Here is a 25,451-nt window from a genome sequence, read left to right as displayed (position 1 = left end):
TCCACATATTTCTTGAGTAAGGATCTGTGGAAAACATTGTGGACCTTAAGGGCCTGATGAAGCTCAAGACGAAATGCTGCTGGGTTAATGATGGTGGTTATTTTATAGGGACCAATAAGCCTAGGTCCCAACTTCAAGGAAGGGACTTTCAACTTAATTTTCCTCGTAGACAATCGCGCAAAGTCATTCACATTCAGGTCCAGACCTGGCAAGCGTTTTCTGTCAGCCATACGTTTATACCTGTTTCCCATGATCTTTAAATTACTCAGGACCCCTCGTGACACCGGGGAGAGCAACAAAGCAGAACGTTCCTCCTCAGGAACTCTTGAAGCTCCTCCCCCACTAAAGGTACCAAATTGTAGGTTGTAACCGTATGCACCAAAGAACGGTGATCTGCCTGTGGATTCTTGACGATGATTATTAATGTCAAATTCTGCCAGCGGTAAGTAGGATGCCCAATCCTCCTGATTGTCGAAGACAAAACATCTGATGTAGGTCTCCAAATTTTGATTGACACGCCTGGTCTGCCCATTCGACTGAGGGTGGAAGACAGAGGAAAAGGACAGCTGCACCCCTATTCGAGAATAGAATGACTTCTAGAACTTGAAAACAAACTGGGTTCCCCGAACTGACACCACATCGAAGGGAACCCCGTGAAGCTTCACGATCTCATTTATGAACACCTGAGCAAGTGTCTTGACATTTAGGAATGCAGGTAATGCGACAAATTGAACCATTTTACTGAACCTATCTACAACCACCAAAACCACTGTTTTGCTTGCAGAAACTGGTAGGCCAGTAATAAAATCCATGGACAAGTGTGTCCATGGCCTACTAGGGATAGTTAACGGAAGAAGAGTACCAGATGGGCGGGTATGCAAAACCTTAGAAATACTACAAGCAAATACGTCTTCAATCACATCCTGATGCAACCGTGGCCACCAAAAATGACGAGAGTGGAGGTCTGCGGTTGCTTTACCACCTGGATGACCAGCAAGCACTGAGTTATGATGTTCCTTAATTACTTTGCGGAGCAGATTAGATGATACAAATAACCTTCCTGAAGGGCAGGAGGCAGGGGCGTCCCTCTGAGCCTCCAACACCTCACCCTCCAGTTCAGGATATAATTTCAAAATGACTACCCTATTCTGTAGTATCGGGGCAGGGTTCTCATGGTCACTGCCACCAGGGAAGCTCAGGGACAAAGCATCAGCCTTGACATTTTTGACCCCTGGATGGAAAGTGACAACAAAATTGAACTTAGTAAAAAGCATTGACCATCTGCCTTGCCTAGGGTTGAGACTTTTAGCTGACTGGAGATATGACAGGTTCTTATGGTCAGTGATAAGAGTAATAGGATGGACAGCCCCCTCCAACCAATGTCACCATTCTTCGAACGCCAATTTGATCGCCAGAAGTTTCCTATTTCCCACATCATAATTTCTCTCAGCCGAAGACAATTTTTTTAGAAAAAAAGGTGCATGGACACCATTTACCAGGGGACAGACTCTGAAACAACACAGCCCCAACCCCCACATCTGACGCATCACCTTCCACAATAAAGGGCTTTGAAACATCGGGTGGACTGAGTATAGGTGCAGTGGCAAAATAATTCTCTAAGGAAGAAAAAGCCTGGAGGGAGGCATCCAACCATTTGGAAAAATCAGACCCCTTCTTAGTCATGTCAGTAAGGGGTTTCACAATTACTGAGTAATTTTGGATGAATTTCCGCTATAAGTTAGTAAAGCCCAGAAAACGTTGTAGAGCCTTCAGGTTCTCAGGACGGTCCCAATCAAGGACTGCACTGATCTTCTCCAGATCCATCCGAAAAACCAGAAGATGACAATAAGTACCCCAAAAACTGCCCTTCCTGAACGGCGAAAACACATTTCTCCAGTTTGGCATAGAGTTTGTTATCCATTAATATCCAAAGCACCTGTTTAACATGCCTCCTATGTGTCTCAAAATCAGGTGAATAAACCAAAATATCATCCAGATAGACCAACACAAACCTCCCCACCAAATGATGGAAAATATCATTTATGAAATGCTAGAATACCGCAGGTGCATTGGTCAAACCGAAAGGCATAATCAGACTCTTGAAATGCCCTTCAGGGGTATTGAACGCTGTTTTCCATTCGTCCCCTTCTCTGATTCTAACCAGATTGTAGGCTCCCCTTAAATCCAACTTGGAGATTACCTTAGCTCCTACAACCTGGCTGAACAAATCAGTTATCAGAGGAAGACGGTATGGATCTCGGATGGTAATTTGATTTAATTCCCGGAAATCTAAACAGGGACATAGACCGCCAACTTTTTTCTTCACAAAGAAGAACCCTGACGCCACAGGTGAAGATGAGGGCCTAATGTTTCCCTTCTCCAGACTTTCCGCAATGAAATACTTAATGGCTTGTATCTCAGGACCAGAAAGATTATACAGTCTGGACTTTGGTAGTTTAGCTCAGGGGGTCAGGTTAATAGGACAGTCATATGCATGATGAGGTTCTCATGGCAATAATCTCCCCATTCAATAATCTCCCTGGTTTGCCAATCCACCAATGGATTATGTTTCACCAGCCAGGGAAGACCCAAAACAATTGGGGTGGGAAGACTGTCCAGGACATCACAATGAACTGATCCCACCCTCAGTTTTACATTATGTACTATCTGAGTAAAGGCTATCTGTGCAAGTGGCGCCAAGTCGATGGCGAAGATGGAAATAGGTTTAGCTAAAGTACAGCAAGCAAGACCATGAATTTTCACAAACTCAGCATCAACCATGCTGACTCCGGCTCCACTGTCAACAAACACAGAAATTTTCTCGGTTTTGCTTTCTAGCACCATCTCTGCTGTCAGGACAAATTGGGAACTGCAGGTTGGCAACAAATGCACCCCTTGCTTATCCAACTCCAGACTGCCAAAAGTTAATCAAGTCTCCTTTTCTTTAGAAATTGAAGGACAGGTCGCAATAAAATGTCCCTTTTTCCCACAAAAGGAAACATATGCCATTTTTCTTGCAAATCTCCGGGTATACGTATGCTGTAAAGGTACCTTCTAACTGTATGGGTTCCTCCATCTCCCCCAGTACTGGTTCACCGCCAGACCGTTCCCCCGGCAGAGGTACATAACCCCGACAAGAAGGCCCCAGAGAAGGTGGTCTCAACCGTCTATTCCAAAGGCATCTGTGACACCCCAGGGGTCTGGTTGCCACAGTAATAGAGATATTATGTCTGAAAGCAAGTGGGAGGTTTCTCTGGTCAGGATCCCTAAACATGTAACACGGTCCGCCCAGACCTGGGAGGGGAGGAATCTGCCCTTTTAAACTGGGTCTGGGGCGAGATTAGAGAGTTCAGTTCAGTTCCAGACACAGGGAAAGGAAGAACTAGGAGCTCTGTAGGAGCAGTAGCAGAAGTCCAGGGGCTGGAGCTGAGCAGAGCTCGCCCTGGACAAGGACACTAAAACTGGACACAGGAGTCTGAAGCTGTGGGGACTGATCTACACCCAGCAGCAGAAACCAGCCGGCAGGGGATTCCAGGTCCTCTGGCCATAGAAGCCCGGAGGCTCAGTCACAGAGAAGGGACCAGCGCCGCCATCCAGGAGCGGAGGCTAACAGAAGGCCCCAAGTCACCAGCCATACGGGTGAGCACCACACGGTATACTCAGGGACGTGGGCTACTTGTAACCGCTGACAGCAAGGTAGCCAGGAAGAGTGTAGATAAACGGGGAGGCCTACAACTCCACCTGGCCAGGGGAACTCCTGCTTGCTCGCAGACTGACCAGGCCCCTTATACTAGCCAGTACTCCCGGGAGGGTCTGCCTTGTACCATCAGTAAAGACCCTGAACTGCACCACACGTCTCTGTGATTCCTTGCCGCACCAGCACCATAAGTACTGGGACGCTCACACCATCACTCCCATCATCTCTCACATTAGCTGCCCTGAGGCAATACTCCTCCCGTGGGGAGTTATCCCATACTCGGCTGCGCAACCAACATCAGCCTCAGCGGTCGGCAGCGCAGCGGCGGTCCCCACTGACCGCAATCCACGGGTGGCGTAGTCGGACACTTATTACAACATTTAGACTGCCACTGGTTTGACCACCCTGGGCACGGACCGGGTCACCGCCACATGGAGACTACAACCCCCAGCGATCCGGCTCCGGGTATTCCCCCTGCACAGCAGCACAGCATAGGCCCAGGGGGCGCGTCACATCTATCAAGACGTATGGCCAATGACATGGCAGCCTCCAAAGACTGAGGGGTTTCATATACTGCCAAGGCATCTTTCAACTTTCAGTAAGTCCCTCACAAAATTGACTTCTAAGGGCTGAGTTATTCCATTTGGAATCCGTTGCCCATCTACGGAATTCAGAACTGTACATCTCCACTGACCGATTCCCCTGCTGAATGTGACGTAGCCTAGACTCAGCCAATTCGACTTGGTCAGGGTCATCATAGATGAGGGCCAGAGCCCCGAAAAAACCCTCTACAGACTGGAGACAAACTGAATCCTGCGGTAAAGAAAACGTCCACGATTGAGGATCTCCCTGCAGTAGAGAGATCACAAGCCCAACCCGCTGCTCCTCATTTCCGGAGGAGTAAGGACAAAGTTTAAAATACAGTTTGCAGGCCTCCTTGAATACAAAAAACTTGTCCCTACCTCCTGAAAACCTGTTCGGGAGGGCAACCTTGGGTTCAGGCTGGACAGGCCTACATGCAGAGACCCCCACATTAGTGACCTGTAGCCGCTGATGCTGTTGCTGAACCTCACATTCACCTCCAGAGACAGACTGCACAGCCACTCTGGGAGCTCTGCAACTGAACCCATACCAAGGGGAAAAAAAAACAACGCCCAAAAAAACCCCAAGTGTCAGTTTTTTTTTCTCTAAATGTGCATGGCCAGTGATGATGTCACGCACATTGTTGAAAAGACAAAGTGCGACATGAAGGGATAATAATAATAATAATAATAATAGTTTATTTTTATAGCGCCAACATATTCCGCAGCACTTTACAAATTTTAGGGGGGACTTATACAGACAATACAGAATAAGCATATCTCACGGAGTGAGGGCCCTGCTCGCGAGCTTACAGTCTATGAGGAAGTGGGGGAGACACAAAAGGTAAAAAGTACATATATTTTATAATGCAGCCTTGATATACTGAATAGGATAAATAATAATACATGGACTGGTCGCCAGCCAGTATGTGTGCAGTCCTGACAGAGGCTTTTATGTGCATGGTTGGTTTGAACCCGAAGTTGAAGAAGATTTTAATATGGGGGAAAGCTGGGATGGACAGAGTGTGTTTAGGTGATACGCCAGTCTAAAGAAATGTGTTTTTAGGGTTCGCTTGAAACTGTGGGTATTGGGAATTAATCGAACTGTCCTGGGTAGTGCATTCCAGAGAATTGGCGCAGCACGCGAGAAATCTTGGAGACGGGAGTGGGAAGTTCGGATTATGGAGGATTTTAGTTTCAAGTCATTTGCAGAACGGAGGGCACGTGTAGGGTGGTAGACTGAGACAAGGGAGGAGATGTAGGGGGGTACTGAAGCATGGAGCGCTTTGTGGGTAAGCGTGATAAGTTTAAAACGAACTCTATATTGGATGGGCAACCAATGCAATGACTGGCACAGGGAAGAGGCATCTGAGTAGCGGTTGGCGAGGAATATGATCCTGGCTGCTGCGTTCAGGACGGATTGGAGAGGGGAGAGTTTAGTAAGAGGGAGACCGATTAGTAGAGCGTTGCAATAGTCAAGACGAGAATGAATAAGAGCGACAGTAAGAGTTTTTGCCGAGTCAAAGGTGAGAAAAGTCCTGATTCTTGAGATGTTTTTGAGGTGTAGATGACATGAACGAGCGAGTGATTTGATGTGAGGAGTGAAAGAAAGATCTGAATCAAAAATGACCCCAAGACAGCGGGCTTGTAGCTGGGGAGTAATGGTTGAGCCACAAACGGAGATGGCAATATCGGGCACAGGTAGATTAATGGAGGGAGGAAAGACGAGTAGTTCAGTTTTTGACAGATTCAGTTTTAGGTAGAGGGAGGACATAATGTTAGACACAGCAGAAAGACAATCACTGGTCTTTTGTAGTAATGCAGGGGTGATGTCCGGAGCAGAGGTGTATAATTGGGTGTCATCAGCATAGAGATGGTACTGAAAACCGAATCTACTGATTGTTTGTCCAATAGGAGCGGTGTATAAGGAGAAAAGAAGGGGGCCTAGGACTGATCCTTGAGGAACCCCGACAGTAAGAGGAAGTAGGGAGGAGGAGGAGCCGGCAAAAGACACCGAGAAGGAGCGGTCAGAGAGATAAGAGGAGAACCAGGAGAGAACCGTGTCCTTGAGGCCAATAGTGCGGAGCATAGTGAGGAGGAGCTGGTGATCCACAGTGTCAAATGCTGCAGAGAGATCCAGGAGAATCAGCAGGGAGTAGTGACCATTAGATTTAGCTGTTAGTAGATCATTAGAGACTTTAGTGAGGGCAGTTTCAGTAGAATGTAAAGAGCGGAAACCAGATTGTAAAGGGTCAAGAAGAGAGTTGTCTGAGAGATAGCGGATTAGACGGGAGTGGACCAGGCGTTCCAGGAGTTTAGAGATAAAGGGAAGATTGGAAACAGGTCTGTAGTTGGCTGTGCAGTTCTGGTCGAGGGATGGTTTTTTAAGTAATGGTTGTATGCTGGCGTGTTTAAAAGAAGAGGGAAAGATACCAGATGAGAGGGAAAGGTTGAAAATTTTAGTTAGGTGAGAGGTGACAGCTGGAGCAAGGGACTGAAGGAGATGTGAGGGAATAGGGTCGCTGGTGCAGGTGGTAGGGCGAGAAGATGCAAGGAGCCTGATCACTTCATCTTCCGTGACTGGTTCGAAGTCAGAAAATGAGCAAGATACAATGTGGCGGGGGGGAGCATGCATAACATTTGGGGATTGGGAGAAAATTTCCTGTCGGATATGGTCAATTTTTTCTTTGAAATAGTTAGCCAGATCGTCAGCGCTGAGGTCGGTGGTCGGGGCCTGTGCTGTTTGATTGAGGAGAGAATGAAACGTGTCAAAGAGTCGTTTAGGATTATTGGAAAGTGAGATGATGAGGTTGTTAAAGTAGGTTTGTTTGGAGAGGTGAAGGGCAGAGTTATATGTTTTCAGCATAAATTTATAGTGGAGGAAATCTTCGGGCAGATTTGATTTTCTCCACAGCCGTTCAGCGCACCTGGAGTACCTCTGGAGAAGACGTGTTTGAGGTGTGTGCCAGGGTTGTCGCCGTCTATGCCGAATTGTTCTTTGTGTAGGAGGTGCGGCTTCATCCAGGGCGCATAGCATTATTTTGTTATAATGCTTCAATGCAGATTCGGGACATGAGAGGGAGGAGATTGGGGCCAATGATGATTGCAACCTTTTTATAAATTTCTGGGTGTTAATGGCGCGTAAATTTCTATAAGTGTGGACGGTGGGAGTGTCTTGAGTAGAGTCACAGTTCTTGACAGAGAATGAAAGAAGATTATGGTCAGAGAGTGGAAGGGGAGAGTTCGTAAAGTCATGTACTGAGCAAAGCCGGGAGAAGATCAGGTCCAATGTGTTCCCGTCCTCATGTGTAGGAGAATTAGCAAGCTGTGAAAGGCCGAAGGAGGAGGTTAATGATAAAAGATGCGTGGCAGATGGGGAAAGAGGATCGCCAATTGGGATGTTAAAGTCTCCCATGATTATCGTGGGGATGTCGCAGGATAGAAAATTTGTAAGCCAGGCAGCAAAGTGATCCAGGAATTGACGGGGGGGACCTGGGGGGCGATAGACAACCGCCACTCGCAGGGAGAAGGGCCGGTAGAGTCTGACTGTGTGGGCCTCAAAGGACGGGAAGATAAGGGAGGGTACAGGGGGGATAACCTGAAAAGTACATTTTGTTGAAAGAAGCAGACCAACACCTCCACCTGATCTGTTGTCAGGTCGCGGGGTATGAGAGAAATGTAGGCCACCATAGGAGAGAGCTGCAGCGGCGGTGGTGTCCGACTGCTGGATCCAGGTTTCAGTGAGAGCCAGAAGGTTGAGGGAATTAGAGAGGAAAAAGTCATGGATGTAAGAGAGTTTATTACAAGCTGAGCGTGCATTCCAAAGGGCACAGTTGAATGAGACAGAAGATATGCAGGGAATATTAATGAGATTAGCAGGGTTTCTGAATGTAACAGGGAAAGAGTTAGTGTTATTATTACTGGAGGGTCCTGGGTTGGGAGAAATATCACCTGCGACTAATAGAAGGAAGATACAGAGAGTGAGCAGATGATTGAGTGATTTGTGAGAGCGTTTCCTGCGTTGTATGGTGGGAATGAATGGATCTGCGTGGTATAACATTGTGAAGAGAGCATGACAACTGTACATAGGAGAAGAGAGGAGTGAGGGATTAATATGGATGAAGTGTGCCGCATTTGTGGGTGAACGGTGAATGTGGATGATTGTAGCAACCAGAGTATAAATGGCACAGATACAAATGGTGAATACTGTTTGCCAAAAAGATGACCTGGAAGCAAGTTTGTTTAATTGTCTTGCATGTCTTACCTGTCTCCTGCCCTGTCCAACTGCCATTTTCTAACTGCCAGGGCACTTTGCTAAATTATGGCACTTCGATAAAGTATGCATAAATGCTATATGCATAAATGCCCCCGCATAAATGCCTCCCCTTAACTAAGTCTCAATATATAGGGACGTATCTGCTTAGATCTGCACAGATTTAACTCATTAACAATCAATCACTAGCTTAAAAGACAACAGGAGACCATAAAGTGCAGGGAAAAAAAAAAAAAAAAAAAAAAAACAGACTAGTAAACTCGGCATGGATCATAAACTCTTAAAGTAAGTGTGATGACCTTTAAGTATCATGGAATAAAAAAGCTAGAGGAGTGAAAAATATATACCAGAAATTGATAGGCTGCAGAGCATTGCATGGAGATATAATGCAGTTTTCAGGACAGATCACACAAGCAGTGAAAAATATATACCAGAAATTGATAGGCTGCAGAGCATTGCATGGAGATATAATGCAGTTTTCAGGACAGATCACACAAGCAGTGAAAAATATATACCAGAAATTGATAGGCTGCAGAGCATTGCATGGAGATATAATGCAGTTTTCAGGACAGATCACACAAGCAGTGAAAAATATATACCAGAAATTGATAGGCTGCAGAGCATTGCATGGAGATATAATGCAGTTTTCAGGACAGATCACACAAGCAGTGAAAAATATATACCTGTAAGAAGAGAAGAAAGATGAATATTAGCAGTGCCATTTTCTAACTGCCAGGGCACTTTGCTAAATTATGGCACTTCGATAAAGTATGCATAAATGCTATATGCATAAAGGGAAGGGAGCCCAGACACTAGGAAAAGGGGGAAGTGGAGACCTCTTAGGCTGATCTGCAATCACCCTGTCTACCCCTACCATCCCTATATTGGTTCCTCACCAATCGCCGCACAGGAACCTATCCCTGTATTTCCTTATCGCTTGGCCCTAGATAGGGAAGGGGGGATGAGCACTAGTCGATCCCCACTGACAACTAAAGACAGCAAGGGGAGACAGACACGGGGGAAGTAGCTTAGCTTGAGTCGACTTCAGAGAGATGGCACACACGTCCTCTTAGCACCAGAGAGGAAGTAAGAACTGCACTTGCTCCAAGCCTTTACAAGGGGTCATATGAATATCACCGGCACCTCCCTCTAACAACAGCCAGTCTTTAAACACCCAGCCTGGGTGTCAATTAGCCGAAGTGAGGTAGCCGCTTTGTCCTAAAGTGAGACAACTAAGAAGGTGTCTGTAAAGCCAAACAAAGAGATCTTCTGCAACCAACTGCAGGGCGACTGTCTGTCACTTCTGACACACCCGTGACATTGGGTTAAGATTAGGGTTGGGTTAGGGTTTGTTAGGGTTGTGTTAGGGTTGGGGTTAGGGTTGTGTTGAGGTTAGGGTTGGGGTTGGGTTAGGGTTGAATTAGGATTGGGATTTTTTCAAGTAAAGAAAAAAAAAAATGATGGCGATATGACTAGTGTTAAGTGCACGTGCTTGCTACTTGAATTTTCATTGGGTGCTCAGGTATACACTGAGAATTGCGGATGCTCGAGTGACATGTTTGAGTCCCTGCCCCACATGTTTTGCTGCAGATATACAGCCCAAAAAAATGCGGTGATTGCCTGCCTTACACGGGCAATCTACATGGCAATCCCCACATGTTCTTTTTTGGGTGTCTAACAGCTGAAAAACATGAGGGGCGGGGACTCGAGCATGTAACTCGAGCACCTGTAATACTCGGTGCATACCCGAGCACCCGATGCAAATTCAAGTAGTGAGCATTGCGCTCAACACTAATGACAACATATTCAATGTGACAACCTAATGTTATCAAATTCTGTGTCGTACCTCTGGGTTCAAAATGCTCACCATACCTCTTGATAAAATCCTTGGGGATCTAGTTTCAAAAATGGGGTCAGTTGTGGGGGGGTTTCTGCTGTTTAAGCACCTTAGGGGCCCTGCAAATGCAACATGGTGCCCGCGATCTCTTTCAGCCAAATTTGTGTTCCAATATTCAAATATTGCTCCTTCTGCTACGAACTCTGCCTTTTGTCCAAACAGAACTTTTTGACTACATGTTACTTGTGGGGGTTTTCCACTGTTTAGGCACATCAGGGGCACTCCAAACCCGACATGACGTCCTCTCTCCATTCTAGCCAATTTTGCATTCAAAAAGTCAAACGGTGCTCCTTCCCTTCTGAACCCTGCCGTGCGCCCAAACAGTGGTTTTCCCCAACATGTTGGGTATCAGCAGGCTCAGAATAAATTGCACAACACATTTTGTTGTCCATTTTCTCTTGCTACCCTTGTGAAAATAAAAAATTTGGGTCTAAAGTTAAATTTTTGTGAAAAAAAGTTAAATGTTCATTTTTTCCTTCCACATTGTTTTAATTCCCTTGATGCTTCTAAAGGGTTAATATACTTCTTGAATTTGGTTTCAAGCACCTTGAGGGTTGCAGTTTTTAGAATGGTGTCACTTTTGGGTATTTTCTGTCATATAGACCCCTCAAAGTCACTTCAAATGTGATGCAGGCCCATAAAAAAATGGTTTTGTAAATTTTGTTGGAAAAACGAGAAATCGCTGGTCAACTTTTAACCCTTATAACTTCCTAACAAAAAAAAATAGTGCTGATGTAAGGTAGACATGTGGGAAATGTTATTTATAAACTATTTTGTGTGACAAAACGCTCTGATTTAAGGGCATAAGAATGAAAAATTTGAAAACTGCTAAATTTTCACCAAATTTCCATTGTTTTCACAAATAAACGCAAGTCATGTTGAAGAAATTTTACCACTATCGTGAAGTACAATATGTCATGAAAAAACAGTCTCAGAATCAATGGGATCTGTTGAAGCGTTCCAGAGTTATTACCTCATGAAATGACACTGGTCAAAATTGTAAAATTTGGCTTGGTCATTAAGGACATAAATTGTTATGCTTTTTTTTTATTTTAATTTTTTTACTTTTTATTTTTCACTTTACTTAGGGGATTTGACCCCGGCATTCACAGGAGTATCGTCATGACAGGCATGGGCCACTTCAGAAGGCCCAAACTGTCATGCCTACCCATCATGACTTTGCGTTTGCTCTACGGGAGGGTGGAGGGTGATTTGCACTTGAATGGCACATCCTCGAATCATGCTTTGTAAATGCTGCTGTAAGCTGCTAGAGGCAGATGATGGCAGCCATCATATCCTAGGAATAGAACATGGTCAGCTTCTTAGCCTGCTCCATTCATCCGCTGTGTACAACGCTCAAGTTTAAGGAGTTAAAGTAATTCTTGGTTTATCGTGTGTTGACAACACTGTCACCAGCAACCCTTAAAAATCATTCAATCACATTGAGTGGCCATGGAATGAATGGCCAAAAGAGCCAATTGTTTTAAATATATGAAGCATAAAATATACTGTACTGTATAAAACTATTAGGCAGGTGTGCAAAAAATGCTGCAAAGTATGAATGCTTTAAAAATTAGAAGTTTTCAGTTTATTTTTTAGCAATTAACAAAAGTGAATGAACAAAAGAGAAATCTAAATCAAATCAATATTTGCTGTTACCACTGTCAGAGAAATATTAAAGTCAGGGGGATATTAATGTCAGGAAAATATTAACCATTTCTCCCCCCTGAAGCTCCCCTCATCACTTGTCAGTACAAGAACTGTCTCCATAAAAATCCCAGCACAAAACCCCAATTAACACAATCATGAGTAAGGCCTTAAATAAAAGCTGGCAGCCAAGAGGTGCCACCAAACTACTTAAAATGCAAGCATCCTTCTCCCTGGCAGACCCAGGGGGTGATTAGACACAGAGAGGAGGACGAAGCTCGTTAAGTTCAAAGGCACTCACAAACAATTCCCAGCCACCAGCCCCAGTCCGATCGGAGCCGATATGAAATATGGAATAACATAATTCAGATGATAACAGGACCCATATTTTTAGTGGCAGGGACAGCCAAGAAACAAGATGCTCAGTTTTTCGTAGCCGTAGCCCCCTCTGGCCCCACATGATGTCTCTACCTTCAGCATAAGATAGTTTGCTGAGGCTGGAGTCGTGTTCTTTGTCCGGAAGTATATGGCTATCATAGCGGAGGACCCTGTTTGATAACAGTTTAAGCGGAGCGTCTCCCCTCCACCTATTTTGAATCGTCGCAACAATCTTTATAGTGTAAGTTTCTTCTTTAATCCTTATTATTTTGTGTAACTACTTATGTATTTTAATGTCTCCTTTGTAACATCCGTGTATATATTTTTCCTAAACACTGCCTCCCTTTTGGATTAAATATAAGGTTTAATGATTCTGTTTCTTTTGTCCTGTAATCGTTCCCTCCCCCAAATCCATATTCTACCAGAATGCAGGCGTCTGCCCAGGCCTGTATTATATTTCAAAGCTGGACGGTGGTGGCAGCGAATAATATTAATAATCGGGCTATCGTGAAGCTGACAGTGACCATACGGAGGCCGTAAACACATATTCCATGCGTTGGAATCCAGAGGTCTGATGCCATACACTCACTGTTCGCTTGCTGATACCTAAGTAGAGAGTAGTCTGGATCATGTGCTCGTGATTCCAGCCGAAATCCGTAACACAGTGACGGCACGGTGAGCTATTGCGTGATCTCCCCACTGTCGACGCTGTGGAATACCTGACAACCACCCCTTTGTCTTCAAAATAGCATCATGTTGTGTTAATAACTTCATTTGTTATTTTGTTTACTGTGAATATGCATGATTCAGATGACTCTTTTTGTTTCTCCCTTTTCTTCCTTTCCTGATCTCCCCTTCCTTCTCCCCCTTATTCTTCCTTGCTTTTTCCCTTTCCTTTTCCTAGTCTTACCCTTTCAATTGTATTGTTCCTTTTGTAACTGGTTGGAATTTACATATTTTGGTATTACTATGCTGTTTCATTTTTGACTGTTCATTTTGCATATTTACTACTCAAATATGTCATTTCTTCCCCAAATCTTTCCCTCTTATGTAAAAAATCTCCCTAATAAAAATTACTTAAACAAAACAGCATCAAAGGATGAATTCTGCTAGGTACACTTGCATATAGTTTTTGAAGGAACTCAGTAGGGAGGTTGTTCCAAACTTCTTGGAGAACTAACCACAGATCTGTGGATGTAGGGTGGTGCAAATCCTTCTGTCTCTTAATGAAATCCCAGAAAGACTGGATGATGTTGCGATCAGGGCTCTGTGAGGGCCATATAATCAATTGTAGGACTCCTTGTTCTTCTTTACTCTAAATATAGTCTTTAGTGAAATAGGCTGTATGTTTGGGATCATTGTCCTGCTACAAAATAAGCCAATCAGATACTTTTATATGTTGGATAAGTAGCTGCCTGTATTTCTCACCACTGAGAACATAAATAAATGGGCAATGCTGAGAAGTGTAGATGCAGTATTTGGCCAATGAAACTTATTGCAGATGAAAGACACATCATGTTTACTTCCCTTAAAAATTAGGAAACGCCCACTAGTGTCATGAATTCAGAACTGGCAGCAACCATTGGGACCCAACTACACCAATCTACTGTTCGGTGAAGTCTGACCAGAAGTGGTGTTTATGAAAGAATATTGGTGAAAACAATACCTTTGATATGCAAACAGGGAAAAGTGACAAAACATGAGAACAGGGGTGCATAAAAATGACAGCAGGTGCTTTGGACCATTAAGACAAAATCTGAAATATTTGTTTGTAACAGACGTCAGTTTGTTCACCGAAGGGCTGTAAAGTAGTACGATAATGAGTGTGTGCGGGAAATAGTGGAGAACGGTAAAGGTTTCTTGCACGTTTGGAGCCTGTATTTCAGCAAATGGACTTGAGGATTTGGTCAAGATTAATGGTGTCCGCATTACTGAGAAATGCAGGCAGATACTTATCCATCGTGCAATGCCATCCGGGAGGCATCTGATTAGATCCAAATTAATTCGGCAGAAGGGAAACAACCCCAAACATATAGTCAATGTCATTAAGAACTATCTTCAGTATGAGGAAGGACAAGGAGTCCTGAAAGTGTTGGTATGGTCACAACAGAGCCATTATCTCAACATCATTAAATCTGTGTGGCATTACATAAAAGAAGAATTTGTGCAAGCCAACATCCACAGAAGATCTGTAGTTAGTTCTCCAAAATGTTAAGAACAACCTCCCTGTTGAGTTCCTTCAAACACTGTGTGCAAATGTACCTAGAAGATGGATGCTTTGATGCTGCCTTTAAGGCAAAGGATGGTTGCACCAAATATTGATTTTATTTAGATTTCACTTTTGTTCATTCACTTTCCATTTTTTTTGTTAATTGATAAAAATAAACTGTGAACACTTCTATTTTGTAAGCATTCTTACTTTGAAGCCTTGTTTGTACACCTTCCTAAAATTTTTGCTTAGTATGGTATATATAAACATATATATAACAAATAACCACAAATAGAAAAATTAGTAAGCACCAGAGAGTTCTGCAGGATGGTTGTTTTGCAATATATGTGACAGGTATCTCTGCAAAGACTTGAGACTTCACAGAAATATTACGGTAATTATAAAGTGTACCACATACCACAGTTTACCAAGACTTAGCTCAATGGAAACACACCTTTCTACTGAATTTCATATCCGCCATAACTAAGGGTATCTAACCACTGATGGCCCCCTTTTTCTTAAACACAGTTTTAGAGAAAACCTGTAAAGTCATCCTACTGCATTAGTAGTGTCAATGAGTTCAAGTACAAATGTAGAGGACCTTTGTATCATAGACTTTGCCATGTTACATTGGGCTTTTTATTTACATTTCAAAACCAGAACTAAGTTTATATTTCATACTAGGGAGGGGCTTTTTTTAAAATAAATATTAGGGCTTTTTTATAATTGTTCTTAAATGTTTATTAGTTTATATCCTTGCATTGTATCAGCAGTACATTATATATGAATATGTGGCGCCCCAGCTGCGCATGAGTGCCACAGATTCTAGAGGGGTGCATGAACGGATTCCTCCACAAGAGGCCCCCACAGCACACACACACCTCCACCTTCCACCTCAGACCACCAGAGGGAGCCCGTTAGGGATATAAATAGGGAAGGTGGAGTTAGGCAGTTCAGTTCCTGCAGAGTGAGACACAGAAACAGGTCAGTCTGCAGTGGAGCTCAGTCTAGTTTCAGTTTGCAGTCTAGCCAGAACACAGCTAAAGGTTCAGCAGTGGAGCACCAGGCTCCTGCAAGCTAGACTCAAGTAGCTCAAGTTAGTGAGCTAGGAGCGTTGCCGACGCTCAGAGAGCGGCAGAAGAGGCAGCGAGCTAACTGTCAGTGTGTATAGCCTAGTGAGGGCCCGAGTAGGCCGAAGGCTAGAGGAGTGAGTAGCATCGGGGGCAGAGGAGCTGTACAAGCTCACCCCAGAAAACATATACCACTGTCAGCTGCTGGACTCGCTGGGGTTAGGTGAGTATATGATGTTTATTTTTTTCTTTTAATATTGTGTGAGGGCCATTGTATATGGGGGCTGCCTCATATATAGTGTGGGCTACTAAGGGTGCCATCATACGTCGTAGGGTCTACTAAGGGGGCTGTCATAAATAGGGGGCTACTAAGGGGGCCCTAACACATAGTGGAGGCTACTAAGAGGGCCCTCCTACAGAGCAGGTGCTACTTAGATGGCCCTTATACAGAGTGGAGGCTACTAAGGGAGCCATCATACAGAATGGGGGGCCATGATACAGCCTTTGGGCAACTAAGGGAGCCATGATACAGCATGGGGGCTACTAAGGGGGCCTTCACACAAAGTGTGGAATACTAAGGGAGCCCTTTTGAAGAATGTGGGTTACTAAGGCAGCCCTCATGCAGTGTGGGGGGTCTACAAAGGTGGCCATCCTACAGTGTGGAGGCTACTAAAGGGGCCATGATACAATGTGGGGGCTATTAAGAGGGCACTCCTACAGAGTGAAGGCTACTAAGTGTGGGGGCTACTAAGGGGCTCTTATACAGAGTGAGAGCTACTAAGGGGAAATTTATTCAGCATAGGGGTTACTAAAGGAAACCATCTTACAGCACCAGGGCTACTAATAGGGCCATGAAACAGTATGGGGGCTACAAAGTAGGCCATTATACAGAGTGGGGGCTACTAAGGTGGCTTACATACAAAGTGGTGGGCTACTAAAGGGGTCATCATACAGAGGTGGGGCTATTAAGGGGGCTATCATACAGTGTGGTGGCTACTAAGGAGACCCTCATACAGAGCGGGGGCTACTAAGGGGACCTTCATAAAAATTTGGGGCTACAAAGGAAACCCTTCTACAGAGTGAAGGCTAATAAGGTAATCATGATACAGCATGAGGGCTACAAGGGGCCATACAGCATGGGGGATACTGTGGGGGCCATCATACAGTTTGGCCATTATACATTATACTTTGTATAGGGGAGCTGTGAGGACATCATATTGTGTATAGGGGAGCCATGGAGCCAACCTATAGAGGCGAGCTGTATTCCCATCACTGCATATTGTGCAAGGGGGAGCTGTGGGCCCACCATACTGTGTACAGGGGAGCTGTAGCGAATTCATATTGTATAAGGAGGAGCTGTGGGACAATCATATTGTGCATAGGGGAACTATGAGGACATCATACTGTGGATAGGGGAGCTCTGAGCCAATCATACTGTGGATAACGGGGGAGACTCAGTGAAAATTATTAAATGTTAAGTCATCACTTATTGCTATAGAGGCACTCAAGGTATTGTGCCTGTTACATGGGCACACAGGGGCGTTAATACTTTGTAGTCGGCAAAATGTGGGTACTGTTTTCTAGGTTTCTTGAACAGGGTATTAATATACTCTATGGGTCAATTTAACCATCAAAAGGACTCAAAGGACTCGTTTTACTTTGTAACTGAAATAGTAGAGGGCAATACTATGTGGGGCACCAAGAGGAGCAGGTGCAGTAATAGGAACATTTACAGCGGCATCAGCAGCTCAGCATTGGGGTATCAGCAGGATGAGAAGTTTGTGCAGGTTGGGAATAGATGGGGACTGTGTAGGACATATGAGAAGTCAAATGTGTCTGTGTTGTAATCTCAATACAATAGTAGAAAAGGATATATGTATAATTCTGCTGCGCTGCTGGTCAAGAAGATATCTAATGGAAATGATGGTGTTGAACAAAGAGTTGAACAAACAATTTTATTAATCTACGCATTTCAGAGTTGAACAAACTCCATCATCAGGAAAAAAACGCTGGAGACGTTGTCATGTTGGTCTGGGCCAGATGGAAAAGATGAATGACTCCATCAGAAAGAACATCAGCTGTAAATCAGTCTCTATGACTGTACTGTAATCCCTTGTATGGCCCCTCATCTGTATCTTCATACTGTTTAAAATTCTGTGCCACTGCTGTCGTCGCTGGTAGCGGCGCATGCACCGCTTGAGTTCTCGGTTCGTCATTGAACCGAGATCTCAACCTGCTCATGCGCCACCTCAGGCGCCATTTTCTTGAAGCCTGCTGGGAAGTTAATGTGCACATGCGCCGACACTGGCACCATTTTACTGAAGCCTGCAACCAGATCAATCTGCGCAAGTGACTCTCCCCCTGGGCCGTGGGGCACTCGGAACCGGGCAATAGGGAGACGATGGGGGTAGTAGTGGCAACCCGGTTCCGTGGCTCAGGGTGGTCAGACCAATGGTAGTCTGCTACGTGCTGTTGGTAATGTCCGACTACGCCACCCGTGGATTGCGGTTATTAGGAACCGCCGCTGCAAGGCAGTCCCCTGAGGTTGATGGTATGCGCAGCTGAAATTGTATAACTCCCCACGGGAATAGTGTAACCCCAGGGTAGTGCAGTGGATGGTGGGGGTGATGGTGCAGGGAGTCCCAGTACCGTTAGTGCTGGAGGAGCGAAAGAGTACATAGACAACGTACTACAGTCCAATGCCTTTTACTCACAGTTCAGATTCTCCGGGTCACTTCTGTACAGGGAGTGACCACCCAAGCCGTCCGGCGTCCACCAGGTGAGGGGCTCGGTCAACCTCCAGGAAGTTCAGGAGCATGGCCCAGGACCCCCTTTTATCCTTTCTCTGGCCTGCCTCACCAGTGACCCACTTTTGTCCAGCTGTCGCAAACTTGTGCGGGTAAACGTGGATCCCGTTCCCCACTGTTCTATATGGTGCCTTCCTAGCAGGTTTGATGAGGTGTCGCACCAATAAATGATCACGACCTCCGGTCTTTGGCTGAGGGTTGTTTCTCCTCCACCAACTTGGGATCCAGTACCCTTAATCTGCCTGACCCTTCACCCTGTATTCTTGTGGGTTCTCAGGGTCCCTTCTGCCTTCTTGTTCCTGAGCCCTTCTGTTTCTTTCTCTCTTTCTCTGCCGTTCCTTTCTGTTTCTGTTCCTTGCTGTTCTTGTTCCTTTCTGTTCCCGGCCTTTTCTCTAGGCCTGCCTCTGAGCAGAGCTCCTACAGAGCCTCTGCTCCCCGTCCTCTCTCACTCCCTGAACTGAACCAGAACTAAGATGGTGCCCACCTTATATACCTCCCTCTAGAACATGAGCCCAGGTGACCAGCAACCAATGGGCTCCTACCTACGCTCAGGAACCAACCCCTATCTGCTCCTACATCACTGGGTATTCCTCCTCCCTCCCCACTCCAGCCAGGGACATGGTCTGTCGTGCCTGCATTTCTGTCTAATGGGAGCACCGTTGAACTGTCCCTCGGAAATGGGGTGAGTGTGCTGTATGCAGCTAACTGAGCCCTGGTCCATACTCCATCCTTACCTGGGAGTGGAATACCACACCTCTGGCAGAGGTGCAATACCCCTGCAGCGGCCGAACCCTCGGGGCGCTACACAAGCGCCACCCGCGGCTAGGACGGGGCAGAATTTTAAACTTGACAGGTTCTCGCTAAAGTCAGATTGTGACCTCTCTAACAGCACCATGCCAGAAGTTTTGGCCACAAAAGGGTGTCAAATGAAAAGAGAACAAACAGTGAATTTAAAAAACCAACAGTAAGTCTTCAATAGATAATAAAGAGTGCATCTGATGTAAGAATTGCCTAACATGTCTTTGTTAGAAATCAGACACTAAACTGAAGAATTGTGGTTGAACCTGACAACAGAGTGACGATACTAGAGTGCAGGAGTTTCGGTGGGGCTATTCACAAGGAATAGGGCTCCCACCCCAGCGTAGGGTAAAGCTGAGTCTCAGTGCAGGGACAGCTTTTCCCTCCTATTTCTTAGTTCTAAGTTGCAGAACATAACAGTATGTCCAGCCGCGTTTAATAAAAAAATTAAAGAAAAGGTGTTTTTTTATTTTATTTTAGTTTTATTTATTTTTTCTTCTCCTCTCCTCTTCCTGGATTTTCTTCAATATGTGTCCCATCCAAGAGCTTGCTCAACGCTTGCAAGGGATGACTCTGGAGGTTGCCGATCTTCATCAGTACGTGACTAAATACCCTGCAGAACACTATGAAGAACCTAAGGTAGGATTACCTGAGTGTTTTTTTTTATTTAAAAATGCTTGTGTGTTGTATTTTCTGTTCAGACCTAGATCTTCTGGTAGTGAACTACAGCGTCTAGGAATTATTATGTCTCTACTGCGTAAGGAACCTCAAATCTGGGCATTTTCCTTGTCTCCTGATGATCATTGTCTGAGGTCTATGGAGGCATTTTTTGATGCCATGGGTTTGCTATGTGATGATCCTGATCGGGTTGCATCAGCTGAGGCAGAGCTCAAACGTCTCAAATAGGGTTCTCATGATGCTGAGAGTTATTGCACCCTGTTCAGATGATGGTCTGCAGAGGTCAGGTGGAATGACCCTGCACTCAAGTTTCAGTTTCTGGCAGGCTTGAGTGAAAGGGTTAAAGATTTGCTCATTGCATTCCCTGCACCTGATACTCTGCAAGTTGCCATGCAGTTCGCTATCCGTGTGGATAGAAGGTTGAGGGCTAGACAGAATGAGGAGAAGTTTCCTGTATTGTTGGATTCTGTTTCTCACGATATTCCTGCCGACACTGGGGAACCTATGCAGGTTGGGGCAATGTCATCACATTCCAGGGAGAGGGACAGGAGGTTCTCTGAGGGACTTTGCTTGTATTGCGGCAAGGCTGATCATTTTCTAAAGCAGTGTGAGGTTCGCTTAAGGAAAGAAAAAAAAATGGTCAGTAGAAATAACACTCCCGTTCGCATTGCGTTTTTACGTTCTGCTAGGGTGTTTTTTCTTGGTAATACCACCTGTCAGGGTCGTTCGATTGAGTTTCAGGTTATGGTGGATTGTGGTTCTTCACTTAATTTGATTGATCAACAATTTCTTGAAAAGTATAAGTTTGATTCTGAACCTTTGTCATCTCCTTTTCCTGTGGTGGCGATTGATAATACTCCCCTGGAGCATGGGAGCATTCTTCGAAAGGTCACAGGGTTTCCGCTTACTATAAATATGGAACATCTGGAGCAGATTGACTTATTTGTACTTGCTAAGTTGCCTTCCCCGGTCGTCCTGGGGTTTCCCTGGTTAAAAGTGCATAATCCTTTGCTGGACTGGTCATCTGGTTCCATAAGATTCTGAGGTCAGGGGTGTTATAGTAAGTGTTGTAATGTTCACATTGCAGCTGTTGTGAAGGGGGAGTTACCTGAACCAATTCAGGATTTTTGAGGGTTTTTTCGGAGGTGGAGTCGAAAGCTTTACCACCTCATAGAGATTACGATTGCGCTATTGACTTCGTAACTGATACTAAGCTCCCTAAGAGCCAGTTGTTTAATCTGACAATTCCTGAGAGGGAGGCTTTGAAAGAGTACCTTCAGACTAGTTTATCTGCAGGTCACATAAGACCCTCTAAGTCTCCTGTGGCGGTTGGGTTCTTTTTGTCAAAAAGAATGATGGGGGTCTTAGGCCATGTCTGGATTTTCGGGAGATTAATAAGATCACTGTGCGCAATCCTTACCCATTACCACTTATTCCGGATTTGTTTAACCAATTGACCGGAGCTAAATGGTTTTCTAAGATTGACCTTCGTGGAGCATATAATTTGCTGCAGGTGAAGGACGGAGATGAATGGAAGACAGCTTTTAACACCCCGGAAGGACATTTTGAGTGTTTGGTGATGCATTTTGGGCTTACTAACGCCCCTGCATTTTTTCAAAATTTCATCAATGACATTCTGAGACCCTTAATCGGTAGGAGTATTGTTTATCTGGATGACATTTTGATGTATTCCTCGGATCTTGAGTCTCATGGGCAGAGAGTCCGCGAAGTTCTTCAGATACTGAGAGATAACACACTCTTTGCTAAATTGGAGAAGTGTCAGTTTGCTGTCCAAAAAATTAGTTTTTTGGGTTACTTTGTCTCTTATGATGGTTTTGAGATGGACCCGGTGAAAGTTCAGGCAGTGCTGGAGTGGCCGAGGCCTGAGGGTTTGAAGTCCGTACAGAGGTTTTTTTGGTTTGCCAAATATTACAGGAAATTCATAAAGAATTTCTCTATCATCGCTAAACCCATTACTGATCTCACCAAGAAGGGTTCTAATACAGTCCAATGGTCCACTGAGGCTATTGAAGCTTTTGAGTATCTCAAGGAGAGGTTCAGCTCTGCTCCTGTTCTTATCCAGACGGATGAGACCAAGCCATTTTTGGTTGAGGTGGATGCCTCATCTATAGGCGTAGGGGTAGTTCTGTCCCAGGAGGGTGAGGGTGGGGTGCATCCCTGTGCTTTCTTTTCAAAAAAAAATTCTGAGACAGAGCTCAACTATGATGTTGGGAATCGTGACTAGTTGGCTATTAAACTCGCATTCGAGCATTGGCGACATTTTTTGGAGGTGGCTCGACACCCTATACAGGTTTTCACTGATCATAAGAATTTGATTTATCTAGACGCAGCTAAACGTTTGAATGCCCGTCAGGATAGGTGGGCACTGTTTTTTGCCCGGTTCAATTTTTCCGTAACCTTTGTCCCGGGGACAAAGAATGTTAAGGCTGACGCTTTGTCTCGTAGTTTCTCTCCAGCAGTGAATGCTGAGAGGGAAGAGTGTATTTTGCAGAGAAGGGTGGTGGTGGCTGCATTGGATTCTGAGTTGGAGAATAGCATCCTAGGAGCTCAGAGTGCGGCACCAACTAACACTCTGTGTGGTAAATTGTTTGTGCCTAGAGACTTGAGGAGAGCGTTGTTTGTTGAATGTCATGAGTTTCGGTTGGCGGGTCACCCAGGGATTTTGGAAACTAGGAAGTCTATTGGTCGGAGTTTCTGGTGGCCAGGGTGGCAAAGGGAAGTCATCAAGTGGGTGCGTCAGTGTTCTGTGTGCGCTAGGTCGAAGGCCTCTCACGCTCCGGCTGCGGGGTTGCTATGCCCCTTGGAAGTTCCTAGTTCGCCATGGACGCACCTTGCCATGGATTTTATCATGGATCTGCCTTTATTGGAGGGTTTTTCTGTCATCTGGGTTGTTGTGGACCGATTTAGTAAAATGTGTCATCTGGTTCCGTTCAACAAGTTACCTTGCGCCAAGACTCTTGCTAAGGCTTTTGTGAAGTAGATTGTCAGGCTCCATGGTGTTCCCACGGACATTGTTTCTGATAGAGGACCACAGTTTGTAGCTCGCTTTTGGCGTGCTTTTTGTGACAGATTGAAAATTCATTTGTCATTCTCGTCGGGGTATCATCCAGAGTCCAATGGACAGACTGAAAAGAAGAACCAGGATGTCGAGCAGTTTTTGAGATGTTTTGTGGCAGACAATCAGGAAATGTGGTCAGAATTTCTACCACTTGCTGAGTTTGCCCTTAATAATCATACTTCTTCCTCGTCCGGGTATTCTCCTTTTTTTTGTTGTACTGACAGGTATCGATCTTTTGGTCCATTTTCCAAATTTGGGGCTTCCCTACCGGAGGAGGACAATTTTTCTGGTGATTTGGAGAGGGTTTGGACCAGTGTACGCCTGAACCTTAAAGAGGTTAACAGGAGATCAAAAAGGTATTTTGGCAAAAAAAGAAAGGAGTCCTTATTTGCTGTTGGGGATATGGTTTGGTTGTCCTCTAGGAATCTTCGTTTGAAAATTCCTTCTAAAAAACTGGGGCCTAAATTTGTGGGTCCTTTCAAAGTGGTTCAGATTGTCAACTCGGCAGCTGTGAGGTTGGGCACTCCCTCGTCCTGGAGGATTAATTCTGTGTTTCATGTGTCATTACTTAATAAGGCGCATACGCCTGATAAGCAGGCGAAGCCTACTGTTCCTCCTGTTGAAGAGGACGGTGAATTTGAGATTTCTCGCACTTTGGATTCCAGGTGGCATAGAGGAAGATTACAGTATCTTGTGTCCTGGAGAGGTTTCGGCCCCGAGGATAATTCCTGGGTGAAGGCCGAGGACGTCTCGGCCTCAAGGCTAATTAAGGCTTTCCACAGGAGATTTCCTGGTACGGCTTGGCCTAGATGATCCGGAGGATCCTCGTAAAAGGGGAGGTACTGTTAGAATCTATGTTGTTTTACTATCGGTCATCTTGATGTGGATTGCTGGCTTCTAGTCTTTTCCTCTGGTGCTGGGTTTCTTGGTCACGTGATCTCTGCACTCTTTATTACCCAGCACCTGGCCCCCATTCCCTGCTGGACATCAGTGTTGTAACACTCGTGCTCTGGCTAAGTAGCCTGGTTTAGTTCTTCTTGCTTTGGACTATTGTTATTCTGAGACTTCTTGTTCCACCAGTTTTGTTTCCTTTAATTTTTGTTTCTGAAACTAACTTTTCTGTTAGGAGGTCTCCTTCTTTTGCTCCCAGTACTTAGATCTTTTAGGGACCCCTTTCCCTTTCCTACAGGTCTTTGTTTGAGTTCAGTGCAGGAGTTTCGGTGGGGCTATTCACAAGAAATAGGGCTCCCACCCCAGCATAGGGTAAGGCTGAGTCTTAGTTCAGGGACAGCTTTTCTCTCCTATTCCTTAGTTCTAACTTGCAGAACATAACAGAGTTTGTATGTTCTCCCCAAGTTTGCGTGGGTTTCCTCTGAGTACTCCAGTTTTCTCCCACGTTTCAAAGACATACTGATAGGGAATTCAGATTGTGAGCCCCAATGGGGACAGTGACGATAAAGTCTGTAAAGAACTGTGGAATTAATGGTGCTATATAAGTGAGTAAAATAAATAAAATAAATAAATTCTGAACCAGAACTGTAAGACATGAGGTTCTTAAGATGGCAGAGAATACATACATAGAATTAAGAAGAAGGGAGGGGTGACTGACATCCGAGCTAGGGAAGCAGACAGGGAGAGAGGAAGGAAAAACTTCTAAAAGGCAAACCTTATTGCATAGCAATACAACAGCAACAATGCAATACTGTATGATTCCCAAGTCGTAGGATATAACACACCCAATCTTAAATCTTTAAATTTCATGATAATCTTGACCCAGTGTCCTTCAACGATGTCTGCCGCCATTCCTGGAACCTGAAAGACAAAAAAGAAACACGCAAACATGCAACAATAAAACTATTAAGAACTGTAAAGTCCAAATATATAGTTGGTGGCCTGTAGTCCACAACAATAAGATAATCCAAGTTCCATTGGAAACCCATTTTTGGATTGGGGAAGCTGCAATATGCGAACACTTCCACCAACCCAATAATTCAAGTGGAGAATGTTTGAAGTGCTAACACAGCTAGATGTTTGTGGATATATGCTCCCCGCCATGAACTGTGTCCAGTAGTAGTGTCCTACTTCATGTCACGTCTGATGAGTAGCAGCTTGCATGACAGATGACCAGTTCAATAAGTGTCAAAAGCGATGAAGCCTCAACACTTCAACCTTTGTGCCACAGAAGTGCAATGTATAGAGATTAGTGATGATCGAGCATGCTGGTTGCTCGAGATTTACGAGCATGCTCAGACGAGCACTTATTATCTTCAGTGTGCTCGGGCTTTAAGTTTTCATCGCTCCGTGAACATGATTTGCGACTGTTTGACAGCTTTAATA

Source organism: Phyllobates terribilis, unplaced genomic scaffold (assembly GCF_046119375.1).
Source record: "Phyllobates terribilis strain yellow unplaced genomic scaffold, ASM4611937v1 Scaffold_11__3_contigs__length_659146591, whole genome shotgun sequence".
Classification (NCBI taxonomy): Eukaryota; Metazoa; Chordata; class Amphibia; order Anura; family Dendrobatidae; genus Phyllobates; species Phyllobates terribilis.
Note: the sequence above shows the minus strand (reverse complement) of the source record.